Raw genomic sequence first — 11,796 nt, 5'->3', positions numbered from 1 at the left:
AGAGAAGGGGAGTCATCGGTTCTTTCACTGTCGCTCCTTTTTTTTTTTGGTATGTCATTTCTTTTATGGTAAATATGTTCCGATGTAAATAAGCTGAAGACTGACTCTGCCAAAAAGACTTCAATAGTCAAAAGAGCCCGCTCCCCAGTATGACACTCACTCTGTCACTGATCCCAGAATGTAGAGATCGTTCAAAGCTTCACCCTTAGAGTGGTATAAAATTTTGCAAACCGGAGCATTTTTCTCCAAGAGTTTACACTAGTAGAAAAGACATTTTGCAGCTTAAAAGGAATAATATGACCTGCATATACCTGAGACCCAACCATCTATAACAACAATGTTCAATGTTTTGAAAGCAGAAATCCTCAGTCCGATGAGAATGAAGCAGTTTGGCAGGCTAGCAGCCCAGCGTGTGCACGGGTACAGAACAATAGAGCTAAAGCTGATTGTTTTGTGTCATTCTTGACCGAAGGGTTTTTCTCAAATGCGTGTGGAGTCTTTGCAAGCTGTCCTAACGCACTTGGACTTCTTGTTTATCAGCAGTCAGTGGATATCCCTGTGTCTATGAGAGTCTCACCATCGGCTCCCGTAGGCAGAACTTTCTGGGCAAAGGTATGTCCCATACCCTCCACAGGACTTTTAAGGGAGGGCCTGAAAACTTAAACTTCAGTTTTCCCCAGAAGACTATATAGATGTCTGTGAATATCATCTCATGATTTCCAAGCATATAAAGCGTTCTCATTAGCCAGTCTAAGACATGAAGGTCGTCGGCATGTCTTCTAAAACAAACTTGGTATTTGTGTCGCATTTTTTGTGTGCCCACGGCATTCTGCTCTGTGTACTGGCACACAGCTCGGGACTCCCGAAGCAGGTGGGTTGGCCCTGGCATTTGGACCCCGAGGACATTTAAATCCTGAAGACACTTTTATTCTACAAGCATTTGAAACCGTCATTTCCCAGTATCACAGCTTTCTCCTATCACAGCTGAGCCCAGTCCTTCATGAAAAGGCAGCGCGACTATCAACAGGAGAAACAACCATAATAAAACAGAACCCACATGGCCAAATCTGCAGAGAGTCAGGTTGGATGGGCGAATTAAATCTCAGTGAAAAATGATACATACGCATGTGCATACATACATACACAGACAGCAGCCACCCCTTCTCCAAGACGGCCGCGTACATGTGGGTCTTCGCCCTCACGTTCCTATGAAGGAGAAAGGCCCTAAGGAATGAACAGCCTTCTTGCCTGTGCCCAAGACCATCCCTCCCTTTTCCGTCTGAGGCTTAGGGACAGAATCCTAGTCGCTGAGTGCCCCCACCACCCTTTCCGAGTTCCTTACCTCTCCCCACATCTCTGTAAACAGTCCCTTTCTCGTGATTTGTTGCGATGATCTCCATGGCGCTGGCATCTGTCCGCGCCACGCCAGCCAATAGAAAACGCACACCTGCTGTCTCCCACGGTTCCCAGGCCCGGCGCACTGCAAATGCACGTCCACTGCACCCATCCAATCCCAAGGCAGACTTTCTTGGGCACGAGTCACTTTGCCTGTAAACCTTGGACCCATAATGCACATGAGCATTTTGAGGGGAGAAGTATGGCCATGGCTTCCATCAGGGTTTTGAAAGGATTTATAAACTCCATGTAGTTAGAAATGATTTTCTTTAACATTGCATTTATCTTCTGGAGATGCTTACCACCTGGTAGCTGATACCTGGTGGCGAACACGGAGTAATGAAGTTATCACCACACTTCTTCAGGAGACTCCAATTTTATTTTGAGCTAGAAAAGAAGCTTTGACTTTTATGTTTCTTATAACTGTTATGCTCAAAAATAAATTTTACATAGCATCACTCACATAGTGATAATCAATATTATCACTTAGTAATATTTAATGAAATTTCATTAAAATTTTATTTGACCCAATTTAATATATATTTCCAAAATAGCATTATGTGTGTTGCTAAGTATTTTTATTCTCCATTTATAAACTTTATCCTCTTTCTCAAAGCTTTACATGCCCACCGTTTTAGGTTTATGCACAAATTTTCATTGGAACACAGAGCTTTGATGTTTAAATCTAACTATCACTCCCCCCCTTTTAGAGAAGAAACTTCAGTAATTATATTTGGATATTTCTAAATCATTGGCGGAATGTGACAAGTCAAAAAATATCGAAGGGCTAAGTTATTGCCCAGGATAATTAGAGCAACATGTCACTGCACGAAACAGCACGAAACGAAAGCCAAAACGAATGGGCTGACGTCTCGTGGGCATATTGTTTTAATAATTGAACAGGAAAACAGATACTCTAGATTTTTCATAGTGACATTAGTGAAGGCTATTGAAGAGGCAATATTTCCTTTTGCAGAGCTGATTTAATTTTCTTCCTGCCTTGCTGTGCCTAATATCCCCCGTAATTACGGAAGGCAGGCAGCACCTGCTGAGTGATGGGGCACCCGTGATACCAGAACACACGCCAGTCCCGCCCACCTACACTCACAAACCGAAGAGCAGAATCAGGACTGTTTGTGGGCACGTGAAAGTCATCATTAGATAGTGTATAGTCACCCTTTACCATTTTGTTTTGAAATTGCACGCAAAAACATTTTCCAGTTTTAGCTGGGAGACCCATTATCTATTCCCATTTGGTATGGGTGCACCCACCAGGTTTCTCAGCTTTGTGATGCCTCCCCAGGTTTTAAGGAAACCCAATTCTAGTAGTTCTTACCCACAGCCCCCCGGGCCGGCTCTCGGTCCTACCCTGCTTTACAGCCGTGGCCCCTGCTGTCTGCATCACCCATGGGTTACCTGCCATCAAATATCTGTCCTGCTGAAAATCGCTCATGGTGAGGGTGCAGAAGCAACCCGGTAAGGGATGTGCAAGGAGAAAGTCCATCGGGCATTTTATTGTAGGATCAAGCCCACCCTTTCATGACCACATGACTTGGGCAAGCCCCGGGATTCCTTCGAATCTCAACGTGCTGGTTTGTCACGATGGAGGGTCACACTTGAACTCCATACTATAAGGTTTGTGAACATTAAATGAGGCAGCAAAAAAAAAATGTTTCAAAATGATAAAGTGCTATGTGATACGAAGGTATTGTTTTTCTAATGCAGAGGCGGTCACAGTGAACGTACAGTAAACGTGTGACATTCAACACGCCATCCTTCCTACTCACTGTCTTATTTGGCCACTAGGTCACCCTATGGAGTGAGCTCTGTTATCACCCCTATTTCACAGACAAAGAGTCTGGAGGACACAGAAGTAAAAGAACTACTCTTATGCACACCATTAGGAAGTATAAGAACTTGCTTACAATTGAAAATGAGAGCCATGTGAAAGCAGGAATTATTTTTTCTGACTTTTTGTTTGCTGACGTATCTGTAGCATTTAGAGATGTGTCTGCCTTGTGGTAGCTCAACGTTACTACGGAATCAATGGAACACATGGTATGTAATTAATTCAGTGCTAATTTCCATAGGACTTAAAGCACATGCATAGACTGTACAGCACGCTGGGCACAGTGCCGGGCGGTTCACGTGCACTATCTCCTGTGAGTATGATGAAACACTAAAAGGAAGGTAACTTTTAGAAGAAAAAATTCATCTATTACTTCATGTTATGTAACTTCCAGAGTCATGTTTTCCTAGCTGAAAGAGTAATTATAATAGCTACCACTTATGGAGTATTCTGAACTAGATGTTTTTGATAGTCCGTACAGTAAACATGCCAAGAAGGCATTGTTCTTATTTTAAAGGTGAAAAAAATCAAGACACGGCGGACAAGAGCTTCGAGCTATTGACCAGTAAAATCCCCGCCATCCACTCCACGGTGTCAGTCTCGCCCTCCGGGAGCCCTGGGCCCCTCGGATCACCTGCCGCATCTGCTGTGATCGTCTCCCCACGGTCTCCAAGGCCACACGCGGCCTGGGAATGGATAGGAATGCACTGAGCATCTTCCATTAAAGAAATAGTTTCATCTCCTACATGTGAATCCCCCAAACACCTGAGACTGTGACCCCTGCCGTCATAGTGGAATAACAAGATCATTAAAGAGTATTCAAAGATCCCCAAATATCAGGACGTTAACAAAATAAAAGGGGTCTGAGATCAATCAAATTTCCCAGCTGTTGAGAGAAAAAGTTCATTGATAAGCAGGGCCTCTGAGTCCCTTCCCTTAATACGCAATACAACCCTTGTGAAAATGAACCTCAACCAGCGTCTCTCCAACTCATGCCATTAGAGAGCCTCCTTTTAGAGGAGCTGTCTTTTAGGTCCATCTGCCATGGAGACCAGTGTCCAGTGTACATATTTGTAGTGATTTTTTTTCATATAAAAAGACTGTTCCCCATAAAATGTATCAAAACCCTGTGACAAAAACTCTCTGATATTTTGATAGCGGGGGTCTCAACAACATTGAAGAGACTTTAAATGTTTCATGTGGATATAAAATGTTCCTAAAAATAAGCTTTTGAGCTTAACACCTGGAAAATGATTCTCTGAATAGGACCTGACTATACTATCTTTAAAAATTATCTTCTTGTAAACACTTGCATTGCTAATAAATTTCCTACTTAAGACTTGAACTAAATATATAAAGGTAATCTGTTCCTGCTGAAAAATAATTTACTAATGAGCAACTAAGTCATGCAGGCAATTTAGCAGAGTTATTATGGTTATAACTAATAAAATTGGCCTCTCATTTAAATATGGAGAAGCGGCAATGCTTCCAACACCAATTATACATTATCCCTAAATTACATATTGAAACTTGGGGGAATTATGCCAAAATGTAATCAGAAGGAATCATGAGGTGAACAATTTTCAGAGCTCGATTTAATGCAACATCTTTTTAACTGTATTTTCCAAGATTATAATTACACTGAGCACTTGGTGTGATTGAAGGGGGCAGGAGGAATTCCTGTTGCTTCACTGACCGCCCTGCTACAAGCTCATCTGAAGGGGGTGGCCCATGGTCCCGTTTGGGAGGAGTCAAACTAGGAGGCGAGGACCCACCCAGATATCTCCTTAATTCTGCTGGAGGCAACGTGAAAAGTGACAGGGCCCTCTTCCTGGAGCTCGGTGTCACGGGATGCATATATTTTTTCCCTCCGTTTCAGGGCAATTAGCATATTCGTTGATCAGTGTGGGTAGGAGAAATCGGAGAAGACACCCAGGCACGTGACTTCACCAGGAAGCTGGGGCGCTTCCTGTGATCGTAAAGCAAGACAACCGAGCGTTGAAAACGGGGTCACCATTCACTCCCCTGGCCAAGGGCGCAAAACAAGCAAATCTGCATTGAACTGGCCCTTTGGGTGTCATTTGGAAACAATATATAAATAGCAGGTGAAATATATTAACTGGGCCTTTCAGTAACTTATGCAATTATGAATAAAACCCTTTATGTAATAATATTATAATAACCAGGATTACCACTACAACTTTTAAATAAATGTAAAGAAAAACAGCACACACATAATTCTCTCTTTTTTTTTTTTCTGTTTTCCAATTTAAAAATAACAAATAGCCAAACCCCTGCCCCTTCTTTGTGTACGGGGGACGGAAGAACCTCTATCTGTTTCAGACCCAGGAGGAGAGATTCCTAGCAGGGCACCCTGCCTCCTTCCTCGAGTGTGGGCTACACCTCCTTCTGCCACTCAGGGAGGCCTTACACTTAAGCTTGAACAGGATCAGGCCACGTCGGAGCCTGGCATTAACAAGGCAGCAAGTGCACCTGCCGCCTCTCACTGTCTGCCCGAAATGTGGACGATAACGCTGCCTCCCTAATCCCTAAACTCTTACCTCCGGCCCTGGCCCTGAAGCAGTGATCATAAGATCCAAAGAGAAGTGTGGATAACTGTGGGGATATTTTGGCATTCAGTGAGAAGGCAAGGCCCAAAATTTACTATAGCAACTATCTAATGGTTATCTCCAAATTAAAGTTGAGGGCATTCAAGGATGAAACTTAGAAATAAAGAATAAGGCACGAGTGGGGCCAGTAGGAGCTGGAACCTCCTTCCACTAGGGCCTGTGGGCTAGTTCGCACAATAGCATTTGCGTGCCTGTTCATGACCACATCTCGGTAACAGCGTTCTGGTTTGATTTCTCCTTTGTAAAGGACCGGTTCCTTTCCTCAACCAGGACAAAGAGGGGCAAGCTGGTGAGGCTGCAGAACTAGTCAGGCTTCTATTAAAAAAGAGATGCTTCTAGCCCTGGCTGGCGTAGCTCAGTGGATTGAGCACAGGCTGCAAACCAAAATGACGCAGGTTCGATTCCCAGTCAGGGCGCATGCCTGGGTTGCAGGCCATGACCCCCAGCAACCGCACATTGATGTTTCTCTCTCTTTCTCCCTCCCTTCCCTCTCTAAAAATAAATAAATAAAATCTTAAAAAAAGAGAGAGATGTTTCAAAAAGCAGCAAAATGATAATAAGTGTGACTCATCGATCATTTTTCTCCTGAAATGATTCTGCTAACCAGTCACGGGAAGTTACCTGCTCTTTCGGCCAGTGTTTGGTTTGGAAACAGGCATTTCATCAGACAACCCAAAGGCGAGGGAATCCACAGAGGGCATTCCCGGGGATGGACTCCTTCTGTTTCAATGAATCACTAAACAGACATCAAGAAAAGGTCTCTTTTCTGCTGGGGTCGTGTCTGCCCATGGCGCCGAACCCAGCTCAAGTACCTGAGGTCATGAGACAGTCAGAAAGTAACACCAACAAAAAAGGCAAAGCAGAAAGGTGGGAAGAATCCGGATCCTTAGCTATTAAATCAACCAAACTGCCTGACCAGTGAACTCTCCCTAATGCGATTATATAAGCCAGTTTAAGGCAGTTTATACCTTTTAGCTGAAAATATTGACAATATGCCATCCAGACAGGGCTCAGCTGTCCTGCCCCATTGTCAATAATGCTGCAGAGAAGATCGAGAGGGAAGTTGATTAGATAATATTAAGGGTTTATTGCCATTCTAAGATCCCAGTTAAAAAGTAGTGTATCAGTATTTTTACTGAGTGAAGTTGACTCTATAAAAGAAGAGGAAACACCCTGTTGAGTGTGTGTGTGTGTATATATATATCACATGCTAGGAACTGAACATCCACTGTCCTATTTAATTTTCACAATAATTTCACAAGGCAGGTGTTATGGATCCCCATGTACAGGTTAGAAAACATGTTGGAAGAATTCAGGCAACTTGCCCGAGATCACTCAGCATCTTCGGAGACAGAGGCAGGACTTAACCACGGCTGGCCTTCCTCCAACTGGTTTGCTTTTCCCCAGGAAACACCCTATCGTTGCATTTCATGGAAAGCCAGATATATGGATCAGGGGAGTGAGGGGAACAAGACTGCATAAATAAAATGTGTGAACTGGTCGTTTGCAAAATGGGTTTGCCTCCGTAGGGTCTGCCCTCCATCTGAACTCTCGTGAAAATGGAATAATAGTAAATTATTTCCTAGCATTACGTGACAGGTTATACACACACTCGAAGATAAAATATGGGGTTGGAGCAATAGTAACACTCCCTGGCAATGCTAGGTCGGAGTTATAAGAATTGAAACTTCGAAAGTCACATTAATTCTCCTCAATACTCATGGAAGGGGCTGGGCATCCAGGGTGGTGCCTCTGACTCTAACCTGGGAGGGCAGAGTGTCCCCGACAGAAAACACGTCGTCGGTCTCTCCCATTTGCTTTCCATCCTGGACTGGTGCTGAGGAAGCTGCAACATAGTTACTGATCTTTGCCAGTCAGTCGTGAGGGAAGAAACATATCCTGCCTCTGGCAACCATTTCTGTGCACTGTTACTACTGCCATTTCGGGGGTGGGAGTGGGCAGGAGGGGTGGCAGGCAGGACTCCCCCACCCTCACCCCACACCGAAGGCACAAAATAGATAGGGAAAGCCTAAAACACTAAGTTCAGCTGGGCTGGGGACTTAGAGAATGAAAGGAAAATAATTAGAGCAAATAAAATATGGCCCTCCATGCTGACTTTTATTATTACTATAACCAGCCTACGGGGGGAAACGAACTCTAAATCTTAGCAAGTTCGGTGAGGATTTCTGTGAAGTGTAGTTTTCCTGTAGTGTATGATGTGGTAACTTCTCCATGGAGCTATGAAAAAAAAACGCTAATTATTCTTCACTTCAGAGTTACTAGGAGAAAAGACGTAGGTATTAGCAGTTGCATTTAGATCGTGTGTTGGCGTTCAAAGACCAAATAATGAAGCATTTATTTAAGGAGAACTGGAGTCGACACTCTGTGGAGGAAAGTGGTTTGCCTGGACATCTGATGCGTGCCGTGGGCTTCGCACGCACGAGGCATGCTGCCCCAGTCCGCATTTCGACACCCAGTGATGTCGTGTCCTCTTCCACTGGCCAAATGCTCACTCTGCGTGCGTCTTGTTTTGCCAGAAATCGTGAGTTATTTGGTGGCGGTCGGCGGGCCACGTAATTTACAAAGCTCTTAGACTCGGCGCAGCGGAAACTCGGCAACCGCACGGCTCCCCTGCGCTCCACCGCGAGTTTCAGCGCTCTCACGGCGTTTAAAGTCGATGCTGACCTAGACTGTGTCGAAGTCCAGGCAGTGCGGCGACACAGGTGGCTGAAAACGAGGAAGAGTCAGCTACTAACGATTGCTCACATTTTCTCTTGAAGTGTTCTGTTCTTTTTTTAACATAAAATGCCCAAGGCTGGTGGGCAGATATAAGCATTATGAATCAATGGATTGATCAGCTGGGGGTATTAGTTGAGTACCTACTACATTTTCAGCATTGTGTGGCTAACCAATATCTCCCTGATTGATTGATTGATTGACTGATTGAGAATACTTGCATCTGTCCATTAGCATTAATAATTGATTCTTTATTTCCTTTCATTTTCTTCTGATAAGGAAATAATGACATTTCAGCTTCAAATATGGCTTAAATTTAAGTGCAGGTATAAAATAAAATAAAGCGCTGATGTTGAGTTTCATGTTGAGAGTTGTCATCAACACTGCTATGAACACTGACACTGGGGAGCTCACCTTTCGGACGGGCGAAGTAGCTGATCGATGTAGAAAATACCTCCCCAGGCTTCATGGTGCTTTGTGTGTGACGTGTGCTGTAATAGGGCCCAAGTTCAAGTCTGTTTGAATATCTTCATCCCAGAAGTGAACTTCATGCACTCAGTTCAACAGGTCACGTAAGAGCTAGTAAATGTGACGTTGCTGGCATGTCAGTTTGTGGGGTAGTGGCAGAATCTTTTCCACTATTCGGGCAAACTACTGCACTGAGCATTTTACAGTGTGTTTTGAAATTCACAAATGGGTGTACTTTCATGCTAAAAGAGAATGAATCAGAGCTCCCAGTGTCTACGGAGGAGAAAAGGATGGGGCGTTTGTAAGAATCTGTGACGTCTTAGAAACTCCTAGATGAGTGTGCCGACGACCGAATGTGCAGCCCAAAGGAAAACTGAGACTAAAGAGGAGGCAAGAATAAAGCAGGAGAGTTGAGTGTTAGTAAGTTGTACTGCGGTGAGTGTGGAAAGGCCTTAGGGACTCCTTGGCCTCAGGTACAGCGCCCCCTGATGGCCAGGTTATCACCTATGTGTGGACAGGGAGCAGGCAATGGGTGTCTGCTGACAAACGCACCAAACAGGTTTCTATACAAATTGTGTTTAAACGTACACTGAGTACTTTTCAAAGTACCTCTCTTAACCCTGAATCACAGCACTAAACAAATTACAACCCTGAAAATTCTTAATGGGAGGAAATTTGTCATTAATGTGAAAATTCTAAGCATGTAGGAAAGAGTGAGTTATGCAATGAAATGTATAATATTTTACTGGTCTTTCCTTAAAAACTAGAATGTTCTTAGTATAAAGTTATTGGATGCAAGACCTAGGCTTTTTATTAGTATGGCTTGATTTAAAGATTCATAAAACAGCTTTACAAGCCTTCCCATGTGCTCAAGTGCCACCTATGCATGTTATGGCAATTTTATTTGTGAAATGCATTTCCAAGGAAACCGCTGTCTAAGGGGACATGTAACTGAAGTGAGTTAAGGTGCCATAAGGCTCTGCTTCTATTTTGAAAGGTTATTAAATATAAGTTATTCTCTAAGAAATTTATCTGAGAAACCCAAAGAGTGACTATTTAACAACCCAAAACAAATGATTCATTTGGTCTTTATATAAGTTTTTGGAAACTATTAAAATCCAATTCCATGCACTTTTTATGAAATTCTGCCACCCAGTGGACATTTTAGGCAAAGGCAGCTTCTTGCTTAATCCTTTGACGGACAAGGTGTTTAAAACAGTTGTATTTAACCCACAATAACAATTATATTTTAAATGGCGACCTAGTAACCCAATAGCCAATTAAAGACAAAGTGGTAGAGAAGATGCTTAGCCTTAAAATTAGAAGGTAAAATGACTCTGTGATCCTAAATGCTTATGTATTTTACAATTTGGCAACCTCTTCTCTTAATTCTATTCTAAGCGAAGTGTCTAAGTAAAATCTGTGTGTCAGTTTCCTTATTCATAAAATCTAGATACCACCAACAGTGTCGTGGAAGCCATGTAAGGGAAGCTTTTAGAACAGCACCCAGCACAGAAGTCATTTGTCCCTTGCCCTGTTGTTAGGTCCACAACAAGGCGAGGGGAGGTCCGTGTGGCGGAGGGAATACAGCCGTGAACACCGCAGTAACTGCGGCTGGTGGACGTGGTCACTAGCCGTGTTGTTGTGATCTCATCACCAGGTGTTTAAGTGTTGAGTCACTGAGGTGGGCTCGTGTGATATTGTATGCCCACATTCACTAAACGTGTCTAAACAGGAATCGCATCCTGGCAGGACCCTTCTCCTAGTGAGACTACTGGTTCGTTTGGCAGGTCACGGAGAACTGGTTCCAGAGAGAAAAATCAGACAGAAATGGAAGGCAGCACCTCTTCGGGGGGCACCTGAAACCACTCGGTCTATCGCGACCAGCGGAGAGAGGGTGTGTTCCGTAAATGCGCTCACCTGCGCAATCCACCTTCTGGTACAATTTACTCGTTAAGACCATTTAAAGTTTTTCTCAGGCAGAGGCCCCGGAGGCAGGCAGAGATCCCGAATTTCAGCCAGAATATGCGCTTAGAGCGCGTTTGGTGACTTCTGTCTCGCACTCTGCCGACCCCGGACTTGCAGTCCGTGCAGGAAAGGTCCCCTGCGCCCAGGCGAGTCACTCTGCCCACGGGCCGCTCGCTGCTGGCGAAGGGAGCGGGACAGAGGCCGGCACTGGGTGCTCCGCTGTCTGGTGAGCGGATGAGAGTCAAAGGGAAAACCCCCGCGGCGTGAATGCCACAGAGAGGGATGGACGCAGCGGGAGTCTCCCAGGTAGCGAGGGGCGTGGCCTCAAAATCCAGAGCCTTGTTGCATCTCAGCGGACAAATCAAGGGGAGAAAATGACAGAGACATGCACCTCTCCCTCCGGGAATGCTTCAACCAAAGCAAACTGGAATTCTATCAATATACCTGGGTTGCTGAAGGCCAGGGGCTGGGATTATAAGTAACCTAGCAAAAGACACAGAAAATTGCCCAACTATTACAGATTTTCATTTTTATTCATTTGACAAACAGGACTGGAAGCATGGTGGCATTTTAAGAACTATTATTTGGTAGGAGTTAAAATGAACCATCACATTCTAAACCAGGATGTCCAACCTTTGGGCATCTCTGGGCCACACCGGAAGAAGAAGGGTTGCCTTGACCCACTCAGTAAAAACACGAACACTAGTGAAAACTGACGAGCAGAATAAAGGCCCGTGCACAGTGTTTGTG

Source organism: Phyllostomus hastatus, unplaced genomic scaffold, assembly GCF_019186645.2.
Source record: "Phyllostomus hastatus isolate PE091 unplaced genomic scaffold, TTU_PhHast_1.1 phas_contig_148, whole genome shotgun sequence".
Classification (NCBI taxonomy): Eukaryota; Metazoa; Chordata; class Mammalia; order Chiroptera; family Phyllostomidae; genus Phyllostomus; species Phyllostomus hastatus.
This window is presented reverse-complemented; position numbering follows the sequence as displayed.